Source organism: Adiantum capillus-veneris, chromosome 8 (genome assembly GCF_014529385.1).
Source record: "Adiantum capillus-veneris isolate H3 chromosome 8, ASM1452938v2, whole genome shotgun sequence".
In the NCBI taxonomy this organism is placed as follows: domain Eukaryota; kingdom Viridiplantae; phylum Streptophyta; class Polypodiopsida; order Polypodiales; family Pteridaceae; genus Adiantum; species Adiantum capillus-veneris.
Window position 1 is genome coordinate 141,917,788 of NC_140938.1, and position 8,751 is coordinate 141,926,538.

Consider the following 8,751-nt stretch of genomic DNA (forward strand, 5'->3'; position numbering starts at 1 on the left):
CATATGTGCCATCCGTGTAGTCATGTAAATTTTCTTCTTCATCATAGGTGCCCATGTTTACTAAGAAGGTCACTAGACGCCTATAGTCATCTTGGTCAAAAGGGTAGTCTTGTGTAATGGGAGAAACGCTCTCTACTAAGTATGGATCAGACGTGGTCAAGAGACGTATCAGCCATCTAACTCCTCAAAGTTCCTCTCACATGCTAGCGTACCTATCAAATCCCATTCACATGCAAGCACTGGAAAGACCATGTGAAACATTTGTGAAAAGTAACGAGGGTACCTCTCACCCAAGGCAGGAGTGGATGACTCTAGCGTACTAGCCATATCTGTACACGCAAATAGATGATGGTTAGAGTGCAAATATTACAAGGGTCGTGTTCTTGTGCATAATTTGTTTTTATGATTTGTGTGATGGCTCTTGCTCTTTTACTTTTTTATCTTGTTTTTGTGAGTATAAGGCTTTATATATACATTCCCTAAGATCGGAGATTGAGAGGTCAGGGAGGAAGGTTGAGAGGGAAGCAAGTGAATGACGGATGTCAACAAACACTCCCCACTTCCTTGGGTAGATCATACCTTTTGGAATGATGTCGTCACCTTTTGAAACCAATTGTTCCAAGTTGTTATGGGTAAAGGCTTTAACCAATAGTTTTCGATCACCCTATGTGTTTCATCTAGTTGCAAGGGTGGTAAGGTACTCTCCCATGATTTTATTTGCAACATTGTTGGAGGTGGTGAATCTACAACGAGAGGTGCAAACTCTTTCTTGCTTGTATGGATATGTACAATGGTAGGTGTAGGTTGTGTGGAAGCTTCTATTTCCATATAGGAACTACACGAAGAGCAAGAAGCTTCATTTGCTTTTCCTGTTCCTGAGCTAGGTGGAACAAATCGTTCTTTCTTTGGTACCCAAACTAGCTCTGGAGCAGGTGTGTCGCATTCCGTGATTTTTTCCTTTCCACGATTTTCAATTTGTTTTGGAGCCACAGGATTGGGTTTACATGGGTCAGGTGACAGGTAAGAGTACAATTTACGTTTGGGCACCCAGATTTGATCATTTCCTTTATAGTATCCTTGGGCTTTTAATAGTCGTTTAGGAATCCAGCGCCACGTTTTCTTACATTTCTTGGAGCGAGTGGGACGTTTCTTACGAGGCTTCCGTTTTTTAGCATCAGCCATGGTTACTAAAGAAGCTTTAGGGACCCACTTGTATGCTTTCTTTGTTAGCACGTACATTGGCTCGATATCGACACCTCTTAAAGTTTTTCTTTTTCTTATCTGAGACCTGCTTTTGATTTGCATTTAGATCTGGCTCACTAAAGGAGTCCTCGTTGGTGTCCTCTTCACTCTCGGAGGAGCTATCATCGGTTGATGTGCTCGGTCCTTCCGAATGTTTTGACTCTGAACTTGCTCCACTCTCTAATTCATGAGATTCAGAATCCGTTTCACTCTGGGAGTCCGTGTCTGAGTCGTGTTGGTCAAAGTCTTCTATTGAGCTATCGGTGTCACTGTCAGATTGGTCTACAATTGCCTTGCCCTTAGAAGATGCATGTATGGCACTTATCATGTTCAGAGGTGCAATTTGTGGTACCTCTTCCCCCTCTGGTGTGACCCAAGTGGTTCCTCTATTTCCCCAGGTATCTATGGTTGCAGCTAGGTGTACCCAGTCTACGTTGTCTGATTCCGTCATACCCGGTAACACATCCATGTAAGGAGAATCTTGGCCAATGTTTGTATCCTTCTTACAAGTGTAACAATATTGTAGTGGGGCCGAGTGAACTGTGGTGTCAGAGCGATGATCAATAATGGTTTTACTCCCTAAGGGGTGTACCTTACCAATCACCAAATCCACTCTAAGGACAGAGTCTTGGAATTGCAAATAGACATGATTTTTAGACCAATCATGAACCATTTGTGCTTCCCTCATGAATGGTCGTCCTAAAATCATTTCATATGACATAAGGTGTTTAGATAAATCCATTACAATGAACGTATGTCATACCTTGTGTCCTAGAACTTTGATCTTAAGATCCTTGAGCATCCCCATAGGTTTGACTATGGTACCATTTGCCATCTTTACCACAATGTTAGTAACACTGAGGCCGGGTTTTCCCATGGATTCCCAACAATCTTTTGTAATGATGCTAACTCCCGCACCACCATCAAGAATTCCCTTTATAGTTAATCCCTTGGTAGTGATGGGTAGGGTCGCATTAGACTCATCGCCTTCAAAATACTGCCCTAATTCGTTAATGGGTACCTCTATCACAGACTCGTGTCCATCTAAGTCAAGTGATTGCACATGATTTTCCTCATCAATCATAATCGAGTCAGGCCTATTTGGTTGCGCAGCCTGCGGTAATCCCGTTTGTAGCTCTCTGTTAAGGAATGCTCGAAGTGCAAAGAATAACTCAGGATCTCCATACAGCTTTGCTATGATCGTGGTTCGGACCTCAGACGACATGAAGTCCACTAGTTTGGCAACATTCATTGGCATTTTGCAGGGTGTAGGTCCTTGACTAGGAACTGGTGAGGATGGAATCTCATATTCCTCAATGGGATCAGGTATTCCTTCGTTAAACATCCTTTCCAACAAGAAAGGTGTATGCTCACTTTCTGATGTCCCGTCCTCACTCCCTTCTTGGATGATACTAGATATGGCTAACGGTCTATGGTTCATGTGGGGTGGATGAACTTGCGTGGGAAACACTGTGTCATAAATTTTGACATGCATGGGTTCTGGTTCTAGTTTCCTTTGAGTCTCCTCCACTAAACCTCTTAGATGTTTCACCTGCTCAATCTCGTCTACTGGGTTTGGGTACGTCCCAATCTTCTTTTTACGATTCTTCCCTTTTTGCCCCTGCGGTTTATCTTGGGGGTCTTGGATTGGATTTGGAAACACTTGTGGTGTTTTCAGAGGCTCTTTATGGTTTTCTCTTATTCGGTTTCATTTGGTTCCATGTTACGGTTTTCTTTGTCGGTCTTTCCCTTTGTGGTATTGGTTCTAGTCTCCATTGTCTCGATTGAATCTGAATCATCCTCGAGGTCATTCATGTACACGGGGTCATCTCCTGTTCCTATGTTTGTTTTGGAACTTGGCTTTGAATTTCCCGTATTCTGCGACCTCTTCCTTCGTGTCTTCATTTTCTTTGCTTGGATAACTGACGCGGTATCTCTCTCTTCGAGGATATGGCCTGGCCCTTGAAGCATGGACTGTGTAATCGCATAAGCGGGTGCGACGGGTGGTATTGGCGATGTCACACTAGCAATTTCGACCAAATTTAGGGGTGTGATTTTAGGCGCATTCGGGTTATAGGGGCATTGGGCAATCAAGTGATCTATGCCACAACGATTACATGTGAGTATTGGCATTGCAGACGTGCTTCCTTGATTCATTTGCATCTGTGCAGCATTCTTTTGCAGCCTAATAGGGCACTCCGCTGCCCGATGTGGTCCACCACACTCGTAGCATTGAAGAGGTGGCCTCCTAGCCTGGGTGTTGATATTTTGACCTCTGGATGCGAGAGCAGCAGCTTGATAAACCGGCTTGACTTGCCCCCAACAATCTTCCATGTAGTATATAGGACACTCTTCCAATGTATCAAGTCCGTAGGCAATACTAGTGTCTATTTCCTCGTCACAGCCATCTGCATAAGCATTAGATGGCTCGCAACCCACTTGGTTCATAGGGGCGACTCTTGGATGCGGGGGCTGCGGTCCTAGCACAGGAGGTGTAGCGGTGTAGCTTGTACAACATTTTGAGATCTAGGGACCATGTGTTGCGGTAGTTGCTCAATAGGTGGAGCAGGCATCAATACAGGAGCTCGAGGTGCATCCGTTCAGGCTACAGGTGGTCTATTTGCCATCATACGTTTGATCATTAAACAATCCTTAGCTTGGTGACCATACCTACCACATGCATTGCAAGTTCCATTAAATTTTACTCTAAACGTAGGGCACTCACTAGTGCTATGTGGACCTAAGCAAATGGAACACCATTGTTGCTCCCTTTTTGGATACATGTGACTATTTTGAGGGGGTCGATTATCCTTAAGAGACTCTTGGATTGCCTTGGTGAGGTCTGTCAAGAATGTCTCAAATACCTTTGGCTCATTGGCAATGGGCTTTACAGTCATGGGTTCACTCAATGGCTTGTGAGCTAGTGGATCTCGTGTCAGTAGACACCCTCATGCCTGCTATCATCAAGTTGTCCTCTAATTGGATTGCATTGGCAGTGACATCTTCCCAGGTTGTGATACCTCTAATCACTAGTCATTATAGATTCCTTCATTCCTCAACCCTCGAATGAATCGATCAAGCAGTTGGTTATTGTTGAAGCGCTCATTTACAGGGCAGCGAGAGTTTAAGTGCTTTAGACGACTAATGAAGTCTCTTACTGACTCTCCTTCCTTACGTTCGGCCTTCTGTAGCTGAGATGCTACACCCCAAAGCACACCTTCTCGTATGTACTCCTTTAGAAACAACCTTCGAAGGGTAGGGTAGATTGTTTTCTCGTCCACCCTTAGGGTTCTATACCAATCTCGAGCCTTCCCACTTAATGTCAGCTTAAGGCATTGCACTTATGTAGTTCGTTGCGTTCCCCTAAGGAATCACATACTTGTTCAAACACTTCAATGTGTTTTCTAGCATCTTCGTACCCATTGAATTTTTGCGTGAGTTTGGCAATTTGTACTGCCTTACTTCTAGGCTCTCTATCAGATGCATGATGCATATTTTCCACGATAGATCGACCTATGGTTTGAGCAAACGCTGCCAAGTCACCTATGTGAGGAGGCAGGGCCGGTGGAGGTACTCTTGGAATCATATGTGGGAGAGGGACGGGTACCGGTCTTGGCATATGTGTGGATGATGCAAGATATGGAACATAACCGGGCATAGGTCCACTCGGATAAGGGCTAGGGAGCGGCACTCGAGGAGCATAAACAAGTGGTACAATTGGAGGTGTGGGGGCCATGTGTGCATAAGGGGCTAGAGGCACATACGGTTGAGGCCCCATATTAGGTACTACGACACTAGGTAGTGGCACTGCGCTAACCGTAGATGTCATCGGTACATTCTCTTTCGGGTCTATCCCTGGAGTGAGCACTGTGTTTTCCTTAATAGAGGGTTGAGCCAAGTTAGGGAAGCTAAAGTTGTCGCTCGGAGGCTCAGATTGCATAGAGACCCCAGGTGAAATGACGTAAGATGGGTCCATGGGACTCATTAGAGGAGTCTCCATTTGTGATAGAGTAGGCTGTTGAGCCTTGCTCGTATCCAGAAATCTCATGGGGCCAGTTGAGAGTATATTTACCCCTCGATTTTGCCTTTCTGATTGAATAATGCCATGGATAACATTACAGATCATTTTTTGTTGACTTCGATGCTCGTGGCACTAGAGGTGGATTGTACAATCTCTATCCATCCTACATGGTAGGCGTGACCAGAGTGTAGATCCGTCAACACCTCAATGTGGAGGTCGTATGTCCAATGATCATTAATGAACAATCCTTCTAGAGTCGACGTGTTGACGGTTTCTTGTGAGGTAGAAGCAATGTTGCTCCCCGTGGTTTTACTTGTCACCAACGGTACTCTAGAGGGAACTTCTGAAGGAGGCAGCTCAACAGGGCCTTCTTGGTAAGAAGTTGGCAGGATATCCACATGGACACTCTTTGGGGGTGTGGGGTCCACGTGCTATGTGAAAGGAGAGTCCACTTCCCCACCCCCTTCGTGTGCTTCATTTGCATCAGGTTCCGAGCGAGTAGCTCTACCTAATGTTTCCATGAAACGGCTAAACATACTAGTACTAGGCTGTGGAGCTTCGGGAGGTGCATGGCCTTCTCTCTCAGTGTTTTGGGTAGGGTATGCTTCCATGATTTCTGAGTCGGAGGAGGAATCACTAGCGGCTATTTTAGGGTCTTGGGTGGTGCTACCTTGTGTCCCTGCTGAGGGTCTAGAGCCTATCGTGGATGGGTAATGGGTGTCCGTATGAACAGAGGCACCCTCAATATGCTCGTGTTCTAGCACCCGCCCAGAGCGTAAGTGCATGTGCTTTTGATACCCTAAGGTGTCAAAAAGCTGCTCTAGGAGGCCTTGTGACTAGTTTTTTGCGTGTTTTTTGTTTGTTTTTTTGCTAGATTTTTTAGAGCGTGTCGTGGAATGGGCCGTGTGATATCTCAAAACGACCGTATCGTTAGGAGGGACGCGCTGTGCTTTACAGCCCACCGTTTGGCTCTATTTTGCTCCAAAAAATCCCGAAACAGTCTTTTCCTAGCTGGGGAACTAGGCTCCAAATAGCAAGTCTAAGGGTGCAAGTGGGAAGAGAAGGGAGGAGAGTGGAGGACTTGCCCCACATGCTCTCATTCCCTCTTGAGGGGGTAGGGTATATATATACGAGTGAGTCTAGTATATATCATAAGACTGAGGACTAAGGCCTGGGCTTGGGCTTGGGCTTCCCAATCCCAATCAAAATTTTAGTGATCCCCCCAGTCACTCACGCTTAAATATTTTCGATTTTTTCCCATCCGTTTTTATAACCTCCCCCTCACTCACGTTTTTATTTTTCGATTTATTTATTTATTTATTTATTTATTTGGATATTATTTGGTACGCGTTTTGGTGCGCGTTGACGTCACCTAACTATTTACTGTCCCACCTACCTACTGACTTGCTAATCAGTGGTTCACCTAATTACTAACCTACTTAATTAACTAACTGTGCGCCTAACTGTGCACAAACCAGAAAACACCGAAAATGCAGAAAATTGAAACTTGACAAAACTGTGCAGTGCAAACCAGAAAATGCAGAAAACGCAGAAACGCAAGAAATGCTAACTGTGTAAGCTGAAATTTGAGCTTAATAGAACTAGCAAAACAAAGCTTAACAGAACACGGCGCCAAAAAATGTCACGGCTAGGGACTTGCTACGCGCCGTGTGCGAGCCACAAAGGCTCCTAGCACACAGTCATACAACAGACAAGCTCACAAGGAAGAATGGTGTGTCACTCACCTTCCTGCGTAGTTGCGAATGAAGGATTCCCGCGCCGCGAAGAAGAGGGAGACGCCGCTACGCCGCGCTCAACAGCCTCGCCGTCGTCGTGCCGCCGCAACGCTCGATCACACACACACAAGGAGATGGTGAAGGAGAAGGTGGAGATGAAGCAAGAGCGGCTTCTATTGCACAATGGGAGAATGAGTAAAAATTAGGTTTAGTGGCTTTTATATGAGCTCACCCCATTCACACTTGGGCGCCCATACTTAGCCAACTAACTCCTTGAATATTCCAGTTAGAGTGCGCCTGTCATCGGCGATCACCCTTACCCTGTTCCTATTGGTCCGACAAGCCCGGTACCTGACTCTAAACAATACAACGTTTATAGATCATAGGGTGTCCGTGTGCCGTGAGGGTTAACAGTCACATTTGGAGTTTAATAAAGGGAATCAGGGGGAGGGTCCGGACACGTGCTGGAGAGTGAGTGGGACAAAAAAAACCAAAATACCCTCTAATTTGTAGAAATTTCCAAAACACCCTTGTTTCTATTTTGGTTCGATTTTCTAATCTTTATTGCTTTTCGACAATTGAGATCCTTTGTTTAGTGCTTAGCATGTAATTTGTCACTAATTGCCTCGGAAAAAAAAGGCAATAATATCTAAATATAATGAAGCAATTCATCTTCGTAGCAAAAGAATTTATTTTTGGCTCTCACAACCAGGGCTATTTTGGGAATTCATGACAAAATATTGGGTCAGGTGTGAAAAGAGGGGTAGATGTAGCGTGGAGGAGAGGGAGAGATGATGGCCGTCGGACGTCAGGCGAAAGCAATTGGCATTACGAGGGACAGTCGGGCACAACGACCACAACTGATTGGTCTTTGAGCAGAGAAGGCGGAGAAGGAAATGCACTGTCTGAGGGCAAAGCCAGAGCGGGAGAGAGGTGCGATCTCTGAGGGAGGCGGAAAGAGAGATAGACGATCTCTGAGGATAGAGGGAAAGGAGGGGGACACTCGAGAGATGAAAGCGGGCAGAGAGAGAGAGAGAGAGAGAGAGAGAGAGAGAGAGAGAGAGAGAGAGAGAGAGAGAGAGAGAGAGAGTCTTGATTGGTTGTTGGGGGCAATGGCGATGCATGACAGAGAGACAAGATCGGGAAGCAAGACAGAGAGACAGAAAGGGGAGATGCAGAGGAGGCCATGGCGGACACATGCAAGTACAGAGGGAGCCATTGGACGTCTAAGTGCAAGTGCAAAGGGGGGTTTTTGCTTGGCAATCGCTTGGAGCAATCTGCCTTCTATGCTTATCAAGTGGTGAACTTTGTGCACCTCGCAGAGAGAGAGAGAGAGCCGGGGTGCAGGCGCAGATGTCTCGGGTGCAGACAGCTATGGCGAGCATGGCTTGCTGTGTGCAGCGCATTATGGCAACAGAGAGGGGTTTTTTTGCTTTAAGTTCCCCAAATTTTGGGAATCTGGCGAACTAATTAATGGTTTGCTAAGTTTTGACCGAGGAGTAGAACGATCCACCATTACATGAGAAAAATTAATACTAAGATCTTAGTTTCCATATTGGAGATAGACTTCCCATTTGATATTAAGTGTTACCCTCAGCCCATCAATGTCGATTTCATAACACACAGGCTTTATTTCTATTGGGATTCTTAGTCATGGGAGAAAAAAACCTTCCCAAGGGACACTGAGTTATCATTAATACAAGGCCACAATAAAGAAAGTAGGTTCATAAATTCAACCCATACACGATCGTT